The sequence below is a fragment of the Crinia signifera genome, chromosome 2, assembly GCF_055691185.1.
Source record: "Crinia signifera chromosome 2, ASM5569118v1, whole genome shotgun sequence".
NCBI classification, from domain to species: domain Eukaryota; kingdom Metazoa; phylum Chordata; class Amphibia; order Anura; family Myobatrachidae; genus Crinia; species Crinia signifera.
This window is the reverse complement of record NC_139218.1, coordinates 347093550-347117247: the sequence shown is the minus strand read 5'-3', so window position 1 is coordinate 347117247 and position 23698 is coordinate 347093550. Positions and strand designations below refer to the sequence as shown.

General features: G+C 43.3%; 1 protein-coding gene across 2 annotated transcripts in view; it reads left to right on the top strand.

The window, feature by feature from the left end:
• CAB39L (calcium binding protein 39 like) overlaps positions 1–23698 on the top strand; it is an 84762-nt gene that overhangs the window by 7046 nt on the left and 54018 nt on the right. Inside the window, exon 1 of one of the 2 annotated variants that reach the window (XM_083169672.1) lies at positions 9804–9961. The exons of the other annotated variant lie outside the window; for it this stretch is intronic. The gene's annotated coding sequence lies outside the window, so the exon portion shown is untranslated. Of the gene's footprint in view, positions 1–9803; positions 9962–23698 lie in introns of those variants that run through there. 2 annotated transcript variants of the gene reach the window in all.

Below are 23698 nucleotides of genomic sequence, written 5' to 3'. Positions count from 1 at the left end.
CAGATAAAACATTATGCGCAGTAGACAAACATTGGTCCCCCATGCGAACGCACGGTGAACCAAATAATTCAGAATAACCCCCATGGTGCGATTATCACTAACTTTATATTATATTTTGGCTATATAGTCAAAATTGAATAGAAATCGAATCAAACGGTTTTCAGCCATTTAGAACAAATCGCGTAGTACAGGTTTTGCTTGCCGTGCAATCCGATGGAATCGCACCATGTGTACATCAAACCTTACAATATCATTAGCGACACCATGCATGCACAACTGTCCTGCTGTACCTCCTGCAGGTCACAGTGTCCCGCAAAGGGGGGGTTGTTGGGGCTACCCAACAATCACCTCTGATGCAGGTGATCTACCCGAGGCCCTGCCTCCTCCCTCTGCGGCCTTGCAAGTCCCGCTCATGGGATTTGAATTGTTGGGAGGTTTGTACATGCTAATGAAGGGTGGAACAGTGTTCATTCCATTCTTCCTTAACATTGCTGTAGTGTGTACACACAATCCGGGCTGACTGGGATTTTTTTCAATGTTGGAATGAATCACTGTTGCTTCAATGTGTATCCAGCATTAGATCCTTTGAGGCTGGGACTGATGTCACTTATTAAACATTCTTGGTAAAGCATATTGTTGGTGCTATATAAATAATGTATAGATAGATGAGGGAAGTTGGTCAGAAGGGGTAAAAATGATTTGTGGAATGCAGTAAAGGGGACGACGACATTTGGTTTGTATATAAAATATGTTTAAAAATTGCCTTTTGTTCATTAAGCAAATCCGAGTAATAAAGGTAGCACAATGTAAGTATCTGTGTACATTATTATCATCTTGACAAAATCCTCCACAGATACAGTATATCAGCAAGACTGATTGTAACAGCTACTTATACCCTGTGGTACGGTGCAGCTGCAAGGTTTGCAGATACCATAATTATTATACTTTTAATTATAAGGTGCCACAAGTGCTTTGCAGCGCCGTACAAAGGAACAATACAGGGAGACAAAGCTTGGCATAACATTGAATAAATAACAAAAATAGAGTACAAATAAAGAGTGCCACAGTTCAATACACATTACAGCTTAAATGTAAGTAGTGAGGACTCAATCAACATACAACTAGAGGCTTGAGGCCAATGATGGAGAGGAGTATGCAGACAAAGATGGTCACTGAGTGTTTGAGTATGGGAGAGCTGTGAGTGAAATGTGAAGAGAAGTGGGCTTTGACAACAGGAGGGAAGAGGGCCCTGCTCAGAGGAGCTTACAATCTAGTAGGAAGGGGAGAACCATAGCTTACAATCTAGTAGGAACACCATAATGTGTATAAACATGTACTTATTTTTGTCGCTTGTTGATAATGTATTTTTGCAGTTGGCCAAATGTCCAGTTTGCTGATTCCTGGACCATTATTATTGTAAAGCGCTTAAATAATCTCTTCTATCTCTCAATCACCAGGGTCTCCTGCCATCATATAAACTGTAACTGAAGCAGGCACCCGTGTGTTTCTTTAAAGCGACACTTCCACTTGGTTGCTCCATGCAGCTATGGTGTCTGACTGGGTGTGAGTCGGAGGCCAGTCGGTGCATGCACTCTGGTCCTTGCGGAAAAATGGCTGCATGTAGAAGGCACCCAATTTTTGAGGGGAGCAAACTGTCGCCCATGATCTGTACATCATGTGGACATTCTAAGAGGGAGCGGATGTTTAGATTTAATGGAACAAATCATCTAGCCACACTAGTCCCACTGGACTGGGGTCATTTTCAGACAAGAAATATGGATGTAGTTAACAGACCGCATATAGTACATAACATATTCGTGTTTGACTTTTTGTTTTATGTACAGTTGTATCTGCCAGAAGTCCGAGTTGGTGCTTATATTGGTTCTTTAAATTATAGTGAATTGAGACAGTGTAATCGAGGCGCTAACCGATCAGTAGCAGCTTCGGTAATTAACCAGTCTTGCCAAATAACAAGAAATACATAGAAAAAATGAGGATCATTTCTGGAGCATTGTCTGTGTCAATGTCTGGGTCCTTTATTTATCTTCTACTCCTGAAATGACCATGTATAAAGAAAGGTAAGACGTGTTGTGTTGTGTTGCATTGTCATCAAGCAGGTGTAGAGAGGGCCAGAGTAAGGGATCCTAGTGTTGCTGGAAGGTGTTTAAATGTTCTATACTGGTGCATAAAGGTATCTAACTATCGCTATTTTATTTTACCAAGAAACTTATGTATGACACCACGGAATCTGTACATCTGTCAGACTAGACTTAGGTCTACAGTCATTAGGTCGACATGGGCCAAGGTCGACATGAGTTTTTCAGTTTTTTTACCCGAATGTCTACACAGTCGACATGGACACAGATGGAGTTGAACCGCAGCCCCTCGCTTCGCTCGCAATGCTTCGGGCACACTATTTTATTCTCCCACCACGCCCTAGTGCATGGTAGGGCATGAAATACCGCCTGTCGGCTCAAAAAAAACTGTAAAAAACTCATGTCGACCTTGGCCCATGTCGACTTTTAACCCTGTCGACCTTGGGGCCAGTCGACCTTCCGGGGTCGACCTAATGACTGTCAACCTAAGTGTGGTCTGACAGATGACTGTTTCCAGACACCACATGAAGAGATTACCTCAATGGCAATCATAGGGATGCACCCCACTTGCATATAAAGATGCTAGATCAAGTATATAATGGTATCTTTGTAGAAGGTATACCGAACTTATTCGTTTTAAAAGCTGAATAATCGCATAAAGGTGTCTTTTGGTCCTTCCAATAAACAACGTCCACTTTATTTATGACTCGTAATATATATGTTTACAAAAAATTTTTTTAGAAACCACACGCTTAAAACAAAGAGGCAATAAATAATCCCCCAAAAATCCGATACAGTGGATTGTCCTACAATTTAAAGTAACGGATGTTTTTCAGAGTAACAGTTTTTAACGTTTAAATACCTTTTTTAAATGGGGGTCTTCACCAATGTATTCCATGCAGCGCAAATCTCTAAAACTGGTGACCCTGAAATAAAATGATATCTTGTCACAACTACAGCTTTTGTTTTAGGAGCGTACCATTATTTGATGGAAAGGCTTAGTGCTTGTTTCTGTTTTAGGCGCTCTGTAATCTTTGAAGTATTTGACAAAGAATCCCCCTCACTTTGTATTGCGCAAATTGCTGCTCATTTACACCAAGTAGCCTCTGCAGCACATTGCATGGCAGACGTACTTAGTTTTTTATTTGTTTCCGCAATTTCCTAATGGACTTTATAACTTAATCCTGGTAGTGTTTCACGCTGGAAATAACTGTAAGATGTTCTGAATTTTTATTCATGACGAATGTCCGTACGTATACCTGTACACGTCCAGCATTTATGTTGGATAAACCATACAGTATGTAATGGTCTCTTCACTGAATAATTCAGTTTTATTATTGTGAAGCCAATACACTTCATTTACTTTTAATTGTGCAGTCATACCCTGTGTAGAGAGAGCGTTATAGAGAAAAAGGGTATAGGGTCATTAAGTCTACCAACCCAAGGTCGTCATGCATTTTGGTCAACATGGCTTAGGAACAGGTCGACATTGTTTTTTTTAACTTTTTATTTGTCCCGAATAGTAACATGGACACCGTATGAGTGCACCTCGTCCCCTCGCATGGCTGGCTACGCTCGCCATGCTTCCAGTACTATTCTCCCTCCACGCCTTCGTGGATGGTAGCGCGTAAAATACCGCCTGTTGGCACATGTCGGCTAAATAAAAAGAAGCGATAATCCCATGTTGGCCTTTTGACAGCATTGTTTACTGATTCAGAGCACAGTTGCTGGAGAAAGATTTAAGTGATTGCTTTCCCTATCAGGTCATATCCTCTTTAGAGGCTTTTTCTATTCCTTGAACAAAGTTGGAAATAGATGCATCTCGCGGGATCCAGTATAATGCTCATGCGCAAAAGAAACTGGCAACTGCACAATCTTAAAGCGGCAGTCATTTACAAGGCAAAACCAGGTTGCCACTTTAAAAAGTACAGGCAATCCTGCACATCCTGGCAGCTTGCTAGCTATTAAATTTAGCCCCACATCCCACCCATTAAGCATCACAGTCTCTCTGCAGTGGGCACATGTGTAGTCCAAAAGACCAGAAAATGTGTTTTTTATTGTTTATGATACGGGAGACCAGACAGAGAGATTCTTCGGCGGCAAAAGGAGATCATTGCTGCCTCGATATCTTTACTACGTCAGATATATATATATATCTTTACTAACCTGTTGCAATCTGTTTGTGTATATGTAATATGATCATAGTATTGTTTTAACAGGGTTGGCAACTTTTTTTTTTTTAACAGCCCAATCTCAAAGGACTACGGCTCCCACCCACCCTTTCCGGTAACTTGATGCACTTAGCAGTAGAGGATTAAGTCTGTACACGGCTCACAATGTGTGCTGTGTAAGCAATTCTATGGAACTGTATTTTAGAGCTTCAGTGACATCAGATGAAGCACTGCACCTGGCTTCAGGTAACAGGAGACTACATATTTGCTGAACAGGGAGGATTACTTTTTTTTTTTTTTTAAGTTTTAGCAACAGTGGCTGTTGCTGCGCAGGGTTATACACCAGCCACCCCATAGCAGTTTACACAACTTCTTTTGGGTGATGCCATTAATGTAGATCAGGGGTGGCCAAAACGGTCCTTGAGATCTACCGATGGTCCATGTTTTCCAAATCACCTAGCTCGATATATCTATGGACCATAGGCCAGTATGTACCATCTATATGTCTGAACGGCATCGTTCACAGATCTGTCGTGTTGCATCGTTCTGTGTGTACGGGTGATCCGCCCGTACAGCTGCTGCTGGAGCCTCCAATAATTGACAGCTCACTGGGTACCGCCCAGTTTTGATATCAATCATGACAAATCGGGCATTTTGTATAGAGAACAAGCTGCCCGATCTATTTGTAAATATATCTGCAAATCAATCGATCTGTCAATCTTTCTACTAGTGTGTGCCCAGTTTAAAGGTCATGCTGGAAGTTGTAAGATTGTGGGGTTGATGCGCTCCCATGCTAATTTGCACTTGAGTGCGATGTTTTCACCTTTCTGTGCATGCGCTGTGTGCGAGCGGCCATGGCAAACAGAGTCTTTGCCGGGCACTCACATGCAACAGTGCGGGTGGGGAGCATGGGACAGCGGGCCAGGGTATTCGCCCCCCCCCATAGGAACACCCCACGTTTTATGGGCGTTGCCAATGCGAGCAGGGGGGTCAGGCTAAAAAAAGACATGCAACGCTGCGTGTCAACCAGAATAAGGCCCTAAATCCATATGGGGATCTGGGCATTTTGCTAGTCTGCTCTCTGGGCAGAGCTGGCCCCCAGCTGTATGTTGCAGGAGCAGTGCCAGTGACATCACTAAAGATTTCTTCCTGATAGGCATTCCTGGGATCTGGGATAGGTAACTTATTTGTAACAGGTCTATCTACAACTGATACTTAAGGCCAGGGTATACTATTTTGAGCGGGGCTGGTCGTTTTCCCATACTCTGAGATCCACCAGCTATCCCAGTCTGTTAGATAGCGTTAGTTTGCTCTGAAAAAGACATTAGAAAGTTTATTCCCTGTGAAACTGAAATGGCTTAGTCTTAAAAAAATCGTGGGTCGGGTCAAGTAGCTTCACACTGCCTCCAGTTTCCAGAGCACATATTCATGACTCACTCTTTGGACAAGCTGTGTTAACAAAATATGTTGTTACCATCCTCTCACAGACACCTCTTGTTATTAATGCTGTAACCATGCCTCCAACATCTGTAAATTCCTATGGCTTTGGTTTAGTACATACGTCTCGTTTTATTAAAACAAAAAGTCTCTAGAGCAGAATTTCTCCAATGCTGTACAAAAGATCCTTAAACCAATGGGCCCTACACACATAGCGGGCAGTGCTGCGCCGCTGTAGCTCAGCACACAGCGCTGACAGCGCCAGTGTTCTCTGGTGGAGAACACTGGCAACCAGCGAGATTGATGAACACTGCCCATCAATCTCGGACGGCGCATTGCTGTCGCTATAGCCCCCACACATCGATGTAGGGGCATTTTCTAAGCGACTTTGCCAAACTACGCAAAGTCATGAAGAAAATGCCTTATTAACGGCATGTGTGTAGGCCCTATAAGACCAACCTATCCCATAAGCTTGTGTTTATTTAGTAGTCCATATTTGTAAGGATCATTTACACATCTGAAAATAATACATAAACTGTGACCTACTTCTTGAAATAAACCAAGATTCCTAGAAAAGTAATGTGTAAAGAATTATTTGTGGAATGTCTAAGGTGAAAGGTTCATGGTTTGGATATGTTAGTCATTTATTAGTAAAACAACTTAAAGGGAAACGCACCCATGCGCTCATGTACCAGCTATTTACCATTTAGACCACACAATTCAGCTGAATAAACATCAAGTCACATCAATGTATTTAGTATTGCAGTACAATTCTCATACCTAGCTGTGAATGTTTCCAGCATGCTGGTGTGACCAGTATAAAATGTGTACCTTTGTTTAGACACTACAAAACACTTTTTGGATATAATTCAAACCCTAAATATTTGATACACCGATACGGGTGCATGGTTAACTCATCCACATTCTAATTCACTTGGATGTGCACTCTTCTGATCCGCTCTCCAAAGCAAAAGGTGATGCTAGTGTGCAACACAAGCAGCTCCAAATACTGGTGCAAGTCGTGTGCACCAATTCTGGTGTAAGTATTCCAAAACATTGCTCAGTCTTCTAAAACAACTACTGTATTTGCTTCAGATATAAAACAATAAAAATGGTGGGTACTTGTGTAGTTTCACGGCGGCAACTTATGCTACGTTTTAAGCTATGCTATCAGCGTAGCCCAACGGCTGCCTTACTTGCGTAGTTTCATGGTGGCAGCAGCTACGTTATCAGCATAGGCTGCCACCGTGAAACTACACAAGTAACTACCGTACTGTTGCCGGGAACAGCATCTGTCACCAGCGTCCCTGGCAAGCCTACTTGGCACCTCTCTCACACCACCGGCGCCAGCATGATCCCCTCTCTTTGGCGGAGAGGGAATCATGCTGGTGCCGGCAGAGAGGCGCTCCATCTGTTTGACAGCAATGAGACGCTCCTGCGTCTGAGTAGCTATTACGGCAGGGTACAGCAACCCTGCCTACAGGGTTAGGGGTTCTGTAGTGCCTTTTCAAACCCCCACTATCCATGGCAGCCTGAAGCGTGGCTAGCGGACGTGTTACGCGTCCTCCCGACATTTTTATACCCCCACTATCCACGCTCCTGCGTGTCAAACAGATGGAGGGAATCATGCTGGCGCCGGTGGTGTGAGAGGCGCTGAGTAGGCTTGCCGGGGACAGAGATGCAGTTCCCGGCAACAGTACGGTAGTTACTTGTGTAGTTTCACGGCGGCAGCCTATGCTGATCACGTAGCTTATAACAGGGATGCTTAAGCGGCCGTGGGAACACTACGCTACTTCTGACTAACTACGCTGGCCGCGGAAACACTACGCTGATTCTGACAGGAACGCTACGCTGACAGCGTAACTGCCGCCGTGAAAGTACACAAGTACCAAATGGTCACCTACAGCTTTTATATTCAGCAGTTTTTAAGATCAATACTGAGCTTAGACGTATTTTAATTGCCCTCTCAACTGTGGCTGTGTGTACGTCCTTGCACGAGCTATCAGATTAATATTGATATATGCACTGAGGTGTAATGGGGGCAGCTTGCTATCGTATATAAATACATACAGGTCAGATCCTGTTGAAAGAGTATACAGGGGGAGATCTATCAAGCTTCCTAAAAAGTAGAAAGTTATTTGTTGCTATGGGCAACAACTCTGCCCAATATATTTTACAGCCAAATTGGAATGGCATATTGCTCAGTGTGTATGCCTGATATGCAGGTGCCCACAGTCGCATATGACGTCGGCTGTGCTGCATGGCCGACCAGACTCCTTCATTGCTGTACAGTGTAATACAGAAAGGAGGGATATGTCTGTCTACCCTACGTTACCTCGTTCTGGTGTGTACCCATGATCCATATCCTGCCTGACATATGGTTGGGTACACATCGCCTAAAATGTAACTATTCAGGCAACCATACATCATGCCTGGTACTATGTTAAGGTTCCCCTACACTACTGTGATGTATCGCAGCAGTGTTTGGACCATCCAACCCCCTTCAGTGCAGGGGACCATGCTGGGTGGCAGGATCGCATGCGATACATCGCCGCTGCCAGGAGGGGGGCTGAGTTGGAGGTTGAATGGGCAGCAGGTATGACCTATGGCTCAGGTCCGATGCACACAAAGGAGGACATCAAACACATCCAAAATGGGGCAATTTCTCTGCCCGATCCGTCGGATCGGGGGAAATCGGACAAGTGTAAGGGCACCTTTTTTTGATTCCACATCTTCTGGCAATCTTTACAAAACCGGCAAATGATAGACACACTATTAAAAGAGCTCACATTGTTATTGTACACAGTGTGGAATGCTTTTCTTGATTTTAAAAGTCATTGTTTTGGCCTCTAGCACATAAGTGGGAAGTTTTAAAACCTTAATAAATGTATCTATCTATAACACTGTGTACTGTATGCACCACATGTGCACAGCCTTATATTGCATCTAGAGAACATTCCTTTGCAAGTCTCAGGAGAAGCCCAATGAATGACGTAGATCTACTCCACTGAACACTTATTACATTATACCATGGAAACACTGAAGGTTTAGATCAGTTTACTAATAGACTGTAATACATTGTACAGAGAGGCTGGGGGTGAAGATCCTACTAGTGAAAGCAGCAAGTGTAGTTTATAAGCAAGATGTTGTACATACAGTAGTGCATCAGTATAACACGTAGAGTGGTTGATAGATGTTCTCCCACATAGATCTATGTGATGTGTTATTGGCCACATAAAGGTCATGGCTGTTCTGTAACGTAGTCTTTATACTGATTTATGTGCATGGCGTATAGGAGCAATATCTAATTAGTATAATTTAGTCAGGCAGAATTCTGAACTGGAATCAGTTGTATTAACATTCTGTTCTGCTTTACAATAGGGAACAAAACTGCAATAAAACATCCAGGATGTTTCTGTACATTGCTGCATTCATCTTTCCCACTATCCCAGGCATGTCCAAACTATGGCCCTACAACTGTTGTGAAACTACAAAGCCCCTCATGCCTTGCCACAGTTTTGCTGTAGGTAATGCTAAAAATATGGCAAGGCATGCTGGGATATGTAGTTTCACAACAGCTGGAGGGCCACAGTTTGACCAAGCCTGACTTACAGTCTATAGAGAAATGGTCACTTTTGGAAACTACTGTGTTGTATGACATAAAATGATTTTATTTTAGCATGTTCACCATAACCTTTTAAAGCTGGGGTCCCAATACACAAGGTTCTAGCCAGTGGGCGCCACACAGAAATATTGTTGGTTTAGGTTTAGATGTCACCTGCTTTCATTTCTTAGCTATAGAATTTTATATACGAGCCCTAGAATGGGTTAATTCCGTCTGTAAGCTGAACACATGTGGAGTGTGCTGCAGTTGCTTGTGAGGACTTTAACCTCAGAAGATTCTCTTGGCAAATACTTTATTTTGTCTTTTGTCTTACACACATTCCTGTGATGAGCAGCTAAGTTCAACAGCGAGAGCTGGTTGAACCAGAAAGCGCACCGCCTATATCAGTAGGAACAAGTAAGAATCTGAGCACAGCAAAAGCTGGAGTGGAAATTTACAGCTGCTCTCCACTGCGAGTCATTGATGATGTGCAGATAGTCCAGGGGATGCTGGCTAGTCATCAGAGGGACGCGGAAGCTGCCTTCATGCAGTATTTCGGCTCAAGCAAGAAGTGGTTAACAGCTGGGGATATGTAATCTGACCGTCTATTCGCTGGTCTGTCTCCTTAACAAAATTGGCTGGAAAATTTCTAAGTAAGTGCTGCTGAATATACCCACATGTAATTTGCTGGACAGTAGTAAGCAAGTTGCCGACCTGCACAACCTCCCCACCACCACCACTATGGAAAAAATCCTTTTGTTTGTATGGTTATATGGTTACTGTTTTAGTAAGAAAATATATTTATACATTTTTTATTTTTTTTCCGAATGTGATTTTATGCTTAAAGTGGTAGCAATGCTGGGGGGTGTATGAAGTGTTCTTTCGGAATTGTGCGTTGACTAATCAAGCTTGTTACGTGGTACCTACAGTACCGTTCTCGTTCCTTACTGACTCACTCCTTTTACATATGTAGCTGAGCATAATGCACGCTGGTCTTCTCTCAGCCAGTCTTGTGTATCATTGTAACAATAATGATAAACTGCATGAAAACCACATTTGTAGTAAAAAAAAAAGGTGTGTGTAATTATACCCAGTTCAAGAGTGACCGCAATATTGGAATTGCCTAGTAATGTTTTTGTTTTGTTTTGTTTTTTTTTAAATATGTTTATTGGGTTTTTCAAATAAGTCTAATGGTGTGTACACACGGTCGAGATGCCGTGATATGCGAGTCCCGATGCGATCAGATCGTATCAGGACTCGCATCGCACGGCATGCATGAGTGGCACAATTTAGACTATATAGTGCAGATCTGCACTATATAGTCTTGCCTGCCCTCTCTATCTGACTGCCGATGTTCACTCACACGGGAGCGCGCATCGTTCTGAGAAGCCCTTTCAAGTAAATTATTTGTTCCGTTCAATGCTAAGAGAAAAGGCATGACCTAAATTCTTAAACATTTCTCAGAGTAATCTGATATGGAAGTAAACAAAGGAGTAACCATCAAATCTGGTGGAGACAATAAACAGTAACAATATATCTAAAATTGAACTTAAACCAGAATAGGAATAAGGGGAGGGATGGGGATGGGGATGGGGATGGGGATGGGGATGGGAGGGGGGGGGGGGTGATTATATCTCTTTGGTAGCTGTTGTGAATAAACCTACCTACTAACATTGTTAATTACAGAGATGAAGTGCTAATGGGATAGACTGGAAGTGAGATTTATAATGGAGAAGATGTATTCGCTTGGTTAAGTGGAAATAACGCACCAGCCAATCAGCTGTGTCTGAAAAGTGACAGTTAATAGCTGATTGACTAGTGCGTTATCACTTTTCCAGGCTTAATACATCTGCCTCAGTGTGTAGTCCGTAGCATGACATTAGTTTTAGAATAGTGGCTCTACCTGTTGAACTATTATGCGGCCTTTGAAGCCATTATTGCATCTTATGGGGCATGCCGTTGCTTACAAAGTGTGACCATGTCTTGTAGAGGCAGACCGTCCCTATCATATGTGTTTTCTGTAACCTATTGTGTTACAGATGGGTGTGCTTGAAGTTGTAGTACACAAAAAAAAAAAATAACCTGCTTAATAATCCAAAAATGCCCCTGACACATTATGCCACATACCGCAATGCCCCAGACACAATATGCCACACAATGCAATGTCCTATATGCTGCATACATACATACCTCCCAACACTGGAGGTAGAGGAGAAGGGGGCATGACCTACTATCATGGTATCCTGCAAGGCCACATCCCCCATTTTTTCCGCTATGAGGGCATGGCTGCAGCTCTCAGAGCTGTGGCCATGCACCCAGCCTCTCTGAGTAGATGCTGTGCCATATATACACATGCCACCAGCAGTGCCAGTTACACAATGTCCACCCGATTGTGGTGCCATTCTAAATAATACTCTGTCAGTACTGTGTGCGCGTGCCAAAAAATGGGTGTAGCTACATGGGTTGTGGCAAATTAAAGGGGGGTGTGATATACATAGGCCCAAATAGTGCCAGATACACATATGACCCCACTGTGCCAGGTATGCCCCCACTGTGCAGCAGCAGCACAAATCACCATTGTTGTTCCTGCTGCTGCTGGGTGGAGGAGAGTCCGGTGTTCCCCTGCTGGCTGGCCTGGTTGTCTTGTCCTGTACTGTTTGGCTCCCCTGTGGCATCTCCTTCTTCTCCTCCTCCACCGCTGCTTCCCTTCACATTGGGTGTCCCCTCACTCCTCCATTCCCTTACTTCCATGACTGGGTCATCAGCAAATCAAAGCTCGCAGGCCGGCTCCTGATTGGCTGCCGGCCTGTAAGCTCTGATTGGCTGATGGCCCTGGCACAGGGCAGCAGCCGATGACCGCACAGCAGCAGGTGGCAGTGAGTCATCCTCCATGCTGTCTCCTGAGTCCCGCTGATCATAGTGCGGCAGGCAGGCTGTGCTCGGCGCTGACAGACGTGCAGTCGCCTCCTCTCTGCGGTGCAGTGGTCGAGCTCACGAGCGACGGGTTGGCGACCATTGACCTAGACAGCGTTGAACCTTCGCCCAAATACTGCATAGCTAATGTGGCAACTAGAACCGCATATCCACTTTACTGACACAGGAAGCTGTCATCATTTTGAGGCTTCATACAAATACGATCACTGATAAGCCAGAGAAATTGCAGCTGTGGCTAAAAATAAAATATTATGTCTTTAAAAAGTGACCCTTTTAAGCATGCAAGTTAATATTTAGCTCCTATTGTTACATTTAGCTGAGCATTATGGAGACAGTAGGTAATCAGAGAGCCAAAGGTTGCCCATCCTGCTGTTGCCTGTGCTATTTTTGTTCACAGAGAGGTCAAAGCAATACACTACTCTTATTGGATGCTTGCCCATGGTTACATAAATTATTGACGTGCCAACCTTTTCATATTTGAATGAATGAGGGAAAGCTGCAAAGTATGTGTGGCGTTTGTCCTCTAAAAGCAGAAAAGCAGAATATTCTTTATATTGGCTGAGTCTAGATAGGTTTGTGTAGCCTTAGCTGCCAGGACATGCTGAGACTTTTATTAGGGGCAGATGTATTAAGCCTGGCAAAGAGATAAACTGGAGATAAAGTGGAGAAATAGTGGAAGGAGATAACGCACCAGCCAATCAACTTCCAACTGTCATATTTCAAACACTGCTGATTGGTTGGTGCGTTATCTCCTTCCACTTTTTCTCCACTTTTTCTCCACTTTATCTCCAGTTTATCTCTTCGCCAGGATTAATACATCTGCCCCTTAGTCCTGTAGAGGCACAGGAAGACTACTTAGTAATATACTGGGTAATGCTGAGTGGAAATGCTGATTAGAAGTTACATACAGAGGTCACCATAAAATACTTCACTGTAATGTCACATTGGAATATTTGTCTCTGTTTCTCAAGAAGGTGTAACTTATATCTGAGGAAATTGTGTACTGTATAACTGAGTATAAATACTACACAGTCCATTGTCCCCGAGAAGAGCGTATTGGGGATATCTACTGTTAAGTCATTGCAGGCTTCCGTGAGGGCAGTTTCTTTAAAAGCAAGTGGATGCAAGTCAGACTAAAATGGTTCAAGCCAGGAGTGGGAGAAAGAAAGGTAGCAAGTCCGTTGTAGACTGTTCACTCGTGGAGTTTGGAGGCAAAATCTTTCTCCCAGGTCACCTTTCGAATTGGCATCTAGTTGGATGTTGCATTTCTCGGGTGCGCATATTCGTGTTCTGCATTGGAGTTTAATGGTACAAGTTTACGAGATTGAGCCCGTGTTTTATGTTAGGTTCCTGAACAAAACCTTGCTTTTAGATGTTTTTAGTGTAATATGGAAATATTTTTATGCTGGTTTTGGTGTGACTATTTTTACCAGTACACCCAGTCAGTACTTGACCTCTGTACACATAGCAATGAAAGAACGGATGAAAGCAGAAATGGGAAGTAATTAACAACTATGTAAAGATATCAAATGTCTAAAAAATCAATGTTTGTTTTATTTTAAAGAGAATCTGTCACTAGCTGAGATTTGTGATTGTCCTTTTTGTCATTTGGTTCGGTGTTTATGTAATTGCCTTGTGTACTACGCATGTTGCCCAGGACAGCGATTCTAAAATGAAAGGGTAAAAGTATGCTAAAAGGCATACTGCTTCCCCTCTCTTCCAGGCTGTTGCCTTGAGTAGATATAGTAGGGCAATATTAAAGTTGAATTGTATGCATCCGAAGAGCTATCTCCCAAGCAACAGTAGTGCACAGACGCACAGCCTTTAGTTTGGTGTTTACAGCCTTGCACTACGTAATGTTGCACTTAGTGACTGGGGCATCCTTACTAAATGCTGACTAGGAGCACATACAGTATCTAAAGCTGGCCATACATCAGGATGACCAGCATCTGTTACAGGTGGGTTGAGTTTGAGGAGACCCACATGAGTAGATCAGTGGTTCACAAACTTTTTTTGAATCAAGGCACCCTAGGGTATCATAATTTTCTTCGTGGCACCTCTTGACCAAAGTATTCTTATTGGGAAATTTAGAGAGAAAAAAAATATGTAAATTGTATTACAGATGGAGCCGGGCTCCCTCTTGCTGGCGAATCGCCAGACTGTCTCCGCTGGCGATCCGCCAGCAGCGAGGCGCTCCATCTGACTGAGACGCGCGTCTACGTTTCCGGGCGACGGGAACCTGTCTGGCTCCGATTCTGGGAGACGGACAGGGTTAGGGGGGGGTGCAGGGAGGCGGTGGGGACCCCGGGTGACCGTCAACAAGTCGGCGGGGACCCGGGGGAAGCGCCATCGGAAGGGGACGCACGCATCTCGTGCGCGCTTCCCCTTTCACTGATACAGATGGCCTGCCACCATCCCCTGCAAAGACCAGCCCGGCTCCATCTGTATGTCATATGTGAGGAGGGTCAGGATTAACTTCTGTTTGTCCACATATGTTATGACTAGAAGCCTATTACACTGGCCATAAATAATATAAATTGGTCCTGGACCACCAACCTGAGGCACCCCTGCAATTGTTCCAAGGCACCCCAGGGGGCCACGGCACAGTTGGGGAACCACTGCAGTAGATACAATACAGCATACACATCATCAACTCAGGAGCCCCGCCCACTGCATCAAGAGGCTGGGTGGTTTCAGATCTTCCTGGCTCTTCTGCAGTCAGTGTTTCTTCCAAGAATGAAGCTATCTAACCCTGATCGTCCCGCTTATATAAGTTGCAGAACTCTTTACTAAACGAAAAAAAACAGTAGATGGCATGTAGCCTCAATTATGAGTATAAGACACAATGTGTACATATCTTAAATAGAGCATAAAGTATTGTCCAAGGATTAGGAAACAAGGAAGAAAAACACTTGACTTGGTTCCACTGAACAACACTTGTCTGGTTTGGTCTCGTATAACCAGACTGTGGTCTTTGTCCTTCAAAAAAACAACTATCAGAAACAAAAACTGCTTATATCAGTTTATATAATAATATTTTTAATATGGTGGTTTTAATAGGACAAGAAGGGAGTGTAAAATATATATATAAATTTATATTAACATTAATTAACAGTTTCTTATACATATTCCACAGCGCTTTATAGAGAATATTTGAACATTCACATCAGTCCCTGCTCCAGTGGAGCTTACAATCTATATTCCCTACCACATGTACACGCTCACTCATTCATTCTAGGGTTAATTTTGTTTGGAGCCAATTAGCCTACCAGTATATTTTTGGATTGTGGGAGGAAACTGGAGTACCCGGAGGAAACCCACGCAAGTACGGGTAGAATATACAAACTCCGCACAGTTAGAGCCATAGTGGGAAATGAACCCATGACCTCAGCGCTGTGAGGCAGTAATGCTAACCATTACACCATATGTACTGCCCCATGATTATTATTATTTTTGCCAAATTAGGTTGAAACCTAAGCTTCCTCCTGGCACATTGCCTGCCATTGTGCATTATTTATTGGTTCATGGGATACTGAATTGATTTGTTGACTATATAAACTCCTCCAGACTGGATTAAACGATTTATAACCTATATCTTTGGTAAACATGGCAATTTTAAGGGTGTTCCACAGTGAAGAGACACGGTGCACATGCAAGATTGTGCTTTAGAAGTGCACCGTGAAACATGGACACGATGACCTGGACACATCCCTAACATAACGTTGTCACATAACTGGTTTATTTAGACATTTCTAAATGTAATAATTTCATATGTTGGCAGGTAATAAACATAAATTCATATTTCATGCAGTATAGTGAGTAACAGCTGGTTAATATTAGGACTTTTTTTATGCATGAAAAGAAGATTCTTTGTAACCTTCCTTTGGAACTAAACCTTAAGAACCGTAAAATAACAACCATTAAAATGTATTGAGATGTTCTCTACAATTTAGGCCATGTTCTGAGAAAACAAAATGCAGCTGTACCCTGTATAGTACCAAGCACTGCTAATGAGAAGAATTCTAATAAACTCTATCATATAACCTAAATCGAGGTGATTGGCACAAACCATATCAGTCAACCAACCTGTCGAGCACCTTGATTTGCTCTATTAGTATCTAGGTACACATTAAATGATGTGTGCAGGCGATGGTACTTTCCTATACTGGCAGCTGAAGAGTGTTGGCACAACTCATACTCTGCATTCAACAGCATGTTGTTCTGCATGTATAGGTATCTAAGGATGTCGCCAAATGCATTGTCGCAGACATATTTATTCTAGTGTATTTGCCCGCATTACGAATTGACCGATGTTGTAGATCTGCTCATATGCGCATGTGCATATCTTCTCTGCGGGTGCCCTCAGAGACTTGCATAGTCTCAAAGGTGCTCGCATTGGTGGTGGTGGTGGTGGGGGGCGGGGGCGTGCTGGGCGCGTTTCCTGGATGTACACTATGTTTCCTGGATGTACATTATGTATTTCCTGGATGTGGCATCCCCACGAAAATGGGTTCAGCTTCCTGCCTTCCGTGGGCAGGCAGCTGACATCATCAGATGTCAGCTGCTGGCCCTGTTCACGTAGTAGGGTGCCACAAATTCGAGTCACCAAAGAGTGACTTAGATTTGCGAGTGCTACAGAAATCATTCAAAGGTCGGCGACCATGGAATGATTTCGGGCCCACATTCAATGCTGCAAATGGATGTTTATGCAAAACATCCATTCCCCTGCCTGCGGAGACATTTGCCATCCAGCGGGGGACGGGTGTTCGGGCAAGCAGCAGTTGTTAGTTGGCTCGCAAAACAGCGAAATTTGCTGCTGTGCGAGTAAACCAGAATGACCTCCATAGTGCCTACAGCAGTGATGGCTAACCTTGACACTCCAGCTGTTGTTGAACTACACATCCCAACATGCCCTGCATCCGTTTTAGCATGGCCAATTAGTAAAACTGTTGCAGTACATGCTGCGATGTGTAGTTCAACAACAGCTGGAGTGTCAAGGTTCGCCACCACTAGCCTACACACTGAACAGTGTGCCGCTCAGAACCCTCGTAATTGGCAAAATATTGTCTAGTGTGTACCCAGCTTTAGATTGTAGAGTTCATTATAATTCCGATTAGCAGTGCTTGACACTATAGAGTGGGCATCTGCATTTTTTTATTTTTTATTTCTATGTGGAACTACAATACAAGGTATAGGATGATGGCACCACTTATGTTTGTGATTAGGGTATACCGTCTAAGATCCCACCACCAAATGTAGATCCTATTGTACAGATCTACTATACTGTAGCTTACTAAAGTGTGGATACAGTATTTTAGAAAGATGACTAGAACTTCCAGGCCAGCAGGATATGAGCGAAAACTTGCTAGCTCTCTGTGTTACTATATTTGTGCACATGGGTTTGAAAGACCATATAATTACTGGTGTATATTGTGCTTGACTCCAATAGCGCTGCTGTGAAGTAAGTATGTTTTGTCATATCAAGGCAGCTCACTATTTGCATAGATCTCGGCAATGTAATTAGTAGGGGGAAACAATGCTGCCATATGGAATTATCTGCACTGTGACTGTTCATGTGGAAAGATGCTCAGAATTCATATGGGAACCTTAAAGCATATTCTGAATATATTTTGGGACTTAATGGGGCAGATGTACTAAGCCTCGGAGAGAGATCATGTGGGCAGAGAGAAAATCCCAACCAACCAGCTCCTGACAGTCATGTCCGAATTTTTCGGGTACCCGAATAATCTGGACATCCCTATTCAGTGTGGCCGTTTTCGGCTGGCATTCCTGCTGATAGATACAACTATGAATATTTTCCACAGATACAGATTCAACTTTAAACAAATGGCCGCGTTTTTGACTAAAACACATGGATTGGAGAGTAACTCGCCGATCTTTGTGTATTCATATTTTTCTATCAGTCGACATCTGCATGGGAATTAAATACAAACATTGTCGTAAAGTACAGATGTTTCCGAGTGTGGAAATCTCCGGCGCAGCCTGTAAAGCTGCATACACACTATACAATAAAGGCAGCTGACGATATCCATAACCATTTCCCTTAAATTCCCTTGAGCTGCAGAATGAATGATTTAGTGCATACACACAATGATTTCTAATGAGTTTGTCTTTTTCACTGACCATTTTGTTTTATGACAAATGTATCTTTTGTATACACTGAGCCATATGCACAGAGTCATAAACGACAGTCATATCTTGACTGCATGTACAGATGAGAAAGGAGGCACCATAACAACCCACTGGAGCCTAATTAAGCATGGATATGAACAGCAGCGGTTTTTACCTATGGGTAAAATCTACCACTGTGAGAAGCCAGATGCAGTCTTCACTGTGACTGGCAGTGGCTTCCTATTGGAAGTCCGACCTGCCAGTCACCCAAGGCAGTTCCTCCGGAATGCCTCTTTATGGGCTGCTGCGCTGCAGCCCATAAAATGGTTTCTGTGCATGCGCAGTACTGAGAATTAGGCCCTTATTCTGGTTGACTCTCAAAGCTGCCAATTTGCACACTTGCGTGTTCCTCCAGACACCACTGGTCTTAATGCAGCCCCCCCTTGCACGGCCGGTTTGCCTGCACTGCTGAGAATGAATAAACATCCATTCGCAGACCATGGGGAAACACCTACATCAGTCCGTGGAAGGTGCACGCATATCTAAGTGACGCTCTCAGGTCACTTCGTTTTGCGTGCACCCTCGACAGGCACTGGGTGGGCAGATGACTTCCTGTGATGTCAGCTACCCACACCTGCATCACAACCATCAAGCTTGCTTTCGAGCATTCATAATGCATGAAAACTGCAAACAAATCCCAATGTCGCAGCAGTTGGACTGACTGTACTGATTTTGGTGGAAACATGCCATTTTGTGGTTGTGGTCTCTGATGTCAGCGATAAACTCTTCCTGTCACAGATTAGTGAAAGCCTCATACCTACACACATTTGAACAGACAGCATAGACCAGGCATGTCCAAGCTATGCCCCCCCCCCCCCCCCAGCTGTTGTGAAACTACACATCCCTGAATGCCTTACCCTAGTTTTAGCATTCCTTCTCTTCATAGTCCACTGTGAATTCTCTGATTAATTATTAAGGCTGAGTTAGGCCCATAGACCCCCTACTATATATACATTTTTGACCCAAGATCTGCGGCTTTATAGAGGTGGATTCAAGCTATTCTCTTCTAGAAGGTGCTTTCCAAACTTTTTCAAATTGGCAAAAACCAAGCAACATGTTAAAATTGCCAAGGCACACCATCCGACCTGAACACGAGGGGGAAAAAAAACATTGGCCTCCACAGGACAAAGATAATATACCTTGACCCTCACATGGAAACCAATATCACTTTTGGGATCACATTTTTAAAAAAACGCATATTTCCCCTAAAGAAAATTGACCTCAAGATGAGCACAGTACAGTCTGTGCCAGGCTCATATGCTGGCAGAACACAGAAGAGACCTTATGCCAATGCCCATTGTTTTCATTGTGTAGTGCCCCAGGGGGTAGAGTTAAAAATGTCCTCATGTGAACACAATAGGAGTCACTGTCTGGCTGCCATTATGTCCCCTAGGGAGCTAGTGGGGACCGTATATATAACAGCAGCTCCCTGGGGCTTGTCTTCTATAAAAAATCGGATTCTTGTCCTTTGCAATCTCCAGGCAGCTTCTTAAACAATGAGCCTTTGAACTTACTGACACCGACACCATTGATGTGAGAGGGGGCGCAACAACAGATGTTGCCAACCAGAACGTGGTGGTCTTGTATGCCTATGATACAGAGACCGGACTAGTACATGAAGAGACCAGCGAATAACAGTTGAACTTTTGGTTATGGCTGCAAACTGGTGGGGACATCTCTAGCTCTGGCGGCTTACTTGAACAGCTCAAGGCACACTTGTGTGCCATGGCTCAGTGGTTAAAAACACTGTGCTCGATTACAGGTTAAGTAAAATCGTATCGGTTGCAATGGGCAACATCTCCACTCCTATAAACCCGCACCTTTGAAAATATATGCCCCTCTGTTGTCTCTTTTTCAAGTCCCAGTTGTGTTGCTGGCATATAGTTAATGTGTTTAATTGATGTGCTTGTGTGTTCACAAAAGTAGAAGCGTAACTATATTTGTAGGACCGTGGTGTAGTGGTTAGCATAACTAGGATATTTAGTCACGCCGTTCACATTTGCAAATATTCGTGACTCAAAATGGGTCGTTCTGAAGAGCTTGGTGACTTAATTTGTGGTACTGTGATAGGATGCCACCTTTGCAGCACGATGGTGCATAAAATATCATTCCTACTGATATTCCAGAATCAACTATACGTGATATTATTACAAAGTGAAAATGTTTAAGGAGGATAGCAACACCACGTAAACTCACATAGTGGGATTAACGACTGCTAATTCACTTGGTGCGTCACAGTCGCTAATGCTCTACTGATTTCATAGCTGAAGGTTTTTGAAATACCACCAGCATTGTAAGCACAAACACTGTGTGGCGGGAGCTTAATGAAATGGGTTTCCATGACCGAGCAGCTGCATGTAAGCCTCACATCACCAATGTCAAGCATCAGATGAAGTGGTGTACAGCTCACCGACACGGGACTGTGCAGCAGTGGAAACCTGTTCTATGGAGTGACGAATCGCGCTTCTCTCTTTGGCAGTCATCTGGGCGAGTCTGGGTTTGGCGGATGCTGGGAAAATGTTACCTGCATGGCTGCATTATACCAACACTGAAGCTTGGTGGATAAGGAATAATGGTGCAGGGCTATTTGTCAGTGTTTGGGCACGACCCCTTATCTCCAGCGAAGGGGGATCTTAATGCTTCAGCATACCAAGACATTTTGATCAATTCTGTGTTTTTAACAGTTTGGGGAAGGCCCTTTTCTTATCCCACATGACTGTGCCCCAGTGCACAAAGCAAGGACTACAAAAACATGATGTATTGAGTTTGGTGTGAATTTAAAGAACTTGACTGGCCCACATAGAGCCCTGATCTCAACCCCATTGAGCACCTTTGGGATTTATTTAATTTATTTATTAACCGTTTCTTATATAGTCCACACATATTCTGCAGCGCTTTACAGAGAATATTTGAGTATTCACATCGGTCCCTACCCCAGTGGAGATTACCATCTATATTCCCTACCACATGTATACGCACACACAGACCATCTAGGGTTTGTTTTATTTATTGGAAGCCCAATTAACCTACCGGTATATTTTTGGATTGCGGGATGAAACCCGAGTACCCGGAGTAAACCCACACAAGCACAGGGAGAATATACAAACTCCATACAGTTAGGGCCATGGTGGGATTTCAACACGTGACCTCAGCGTTGTGAGGCAGTAATGCTAACCATTACACGGTAAGTGCTGCCCTAGTTTGGGATGAACTGAAACAGAGATTGTGAACCAGGCCTTCTCGTCCAACATCCGTGTCTGACCTCATAAATGCTCTTCAGAATGAATAGGCCCAGATTCCATCAGAAACACTCCAAATGCTTGTGGAAAGCTTTCCAAGAACAGTGGAAACTGTTATAGCTGGAAGGGGGACCGACTCAATATAAAAATATATGTATTTGATTACAGTGTACTTAGTCGTTGGTGTATTGGTCTGGCATCCAATATGGACTTTTCACCATATACAGTAGTTCTAGAATTTGTGTGTGTGCACGTCTGTTCTCTATAGGGATGTTTTAATGTAAGGATAAAATAGTAATTCATTGAAGCTTCTACTATGAAAGCTCATCTGTAGTTTTTGTGTTTACATGAAAATCACTACGCCTGTAGTAAAATGGCAATTGAAGTGGTCTTGTTGGGATTGGGCTATTACAATTCACTCCCATCATGTATTTGTTATTGAGCTGTAATATAATGTAGAAGAATGCTGCCTGTTATTAACTATTGTTCAAACACAGGCACACAGTGTGTTGGGGCACAATTATTCATCTCGAGCCCACATTCCTCTTCAGTGAAATCATTTCTATGCTTAATAAATAAAGCCAAGTGTTAACTACTTGGTGTTAATGGCAACAGAGGGAATGTGACATGAAATATGCAAGAAGAGGCTGTGATAATCGCAGCTTACATTGGCTCACACAGAGCACAATACAAAATGTCTACCCAGCTTCCACCCAGTCATTGAGTCACTGCTCTTCAGCATGAGTGCATTTTTGGGGGGATGCCCTTAGTGTAAGTAAGTCTGATTCATGTGTGATGTCCTTGTTCAGTGGTGAATAATACAAATAGGTGAAATGAGATTTTAATTTTAGACATTTTTGGTATTCCACGGTCCTCAAATACCACATGCCGAGAGTTATAGTTTTCATTGTTATTGTACCCATCTTACATTTCTTTGTAGTAATACCTTGTAACTGAACCATAGCCCTGACCATTACCGGTGATTATGGTGCACAGTAAAATAAACGTCACCCTATTGTGCTACCTTATTACAGCACATTTTGCACCCTTCACTTGCCAGGTCAAGGGGACTCCCTTGTCACACACTCTTCCTCTCCTAAGCTGCACTGTAATTATACAGAATGCATACATTGCGGTAAATTTACTAAGATGTGAGTTCTATGGAAGATAGGATGTTGCCCAATCAGATTCTACTTATTTAGAATCTTCTAAAAGATAATACATCTGATTGGTTGCTATAGGCTACATCCAATCTTCAATAGAACTACCATCTTAGTAAATGTACCCCCTTGTATATAGTTATAGTAGCCTAATCATTAGAACTGATATGTTCACCTCTGACCCTAATCGTTACCTAATCATAACCTCTAACTCAGGGCTGGGCAACACCGGCCCTCCAGATGTTGATGAACTACACATCCCAGCATGCCTTGCATCAGTTTCAGCATGGCCACATTGCAAAACTAATGCAAAGCATCCTGGGATGTGTAGTTCACTAACATCTGGAGGGCCGGTGTTGCCCAGCCCTGCTCTAACTCCTGACTCGTTACTTCTGATTTTGTGACATCAGACACCCCCTGACTATGTAACGTCACGCACCACATGGCCTTGTGGCATCAGGCAGCATATAAAAGAGTTCCACAAACTAACCTAAAAAGCCAGGTCATAGGAGTACAGCATCTTGGGATACATCCAGAAGAATTATATGATCCTACTTATCTGCTCAGTGTTTTTTCAGGGTTTGAGATAGATATAACTCTCTATCTCTGTCCCGTATTTTGGATCGGTGTGGCACTCCAATGGTGAGTCAGAGAACAAAGATAAATAAGCCGGTGCCCTCCAGGTAATCAAACAATGAAGCTTGCAATATATCGTGGTGACGGCGGCACTCCAATAAATGACACACTTCTGGCAGTTTGTGTCATTTATTCGAGTGCCGCCGTCACCACGATATATATATATATGTATGTGTGTGTATGTTTAAAGGGCAACATCTGTCAAGAAAATATGGTTTTGAGATGTTTT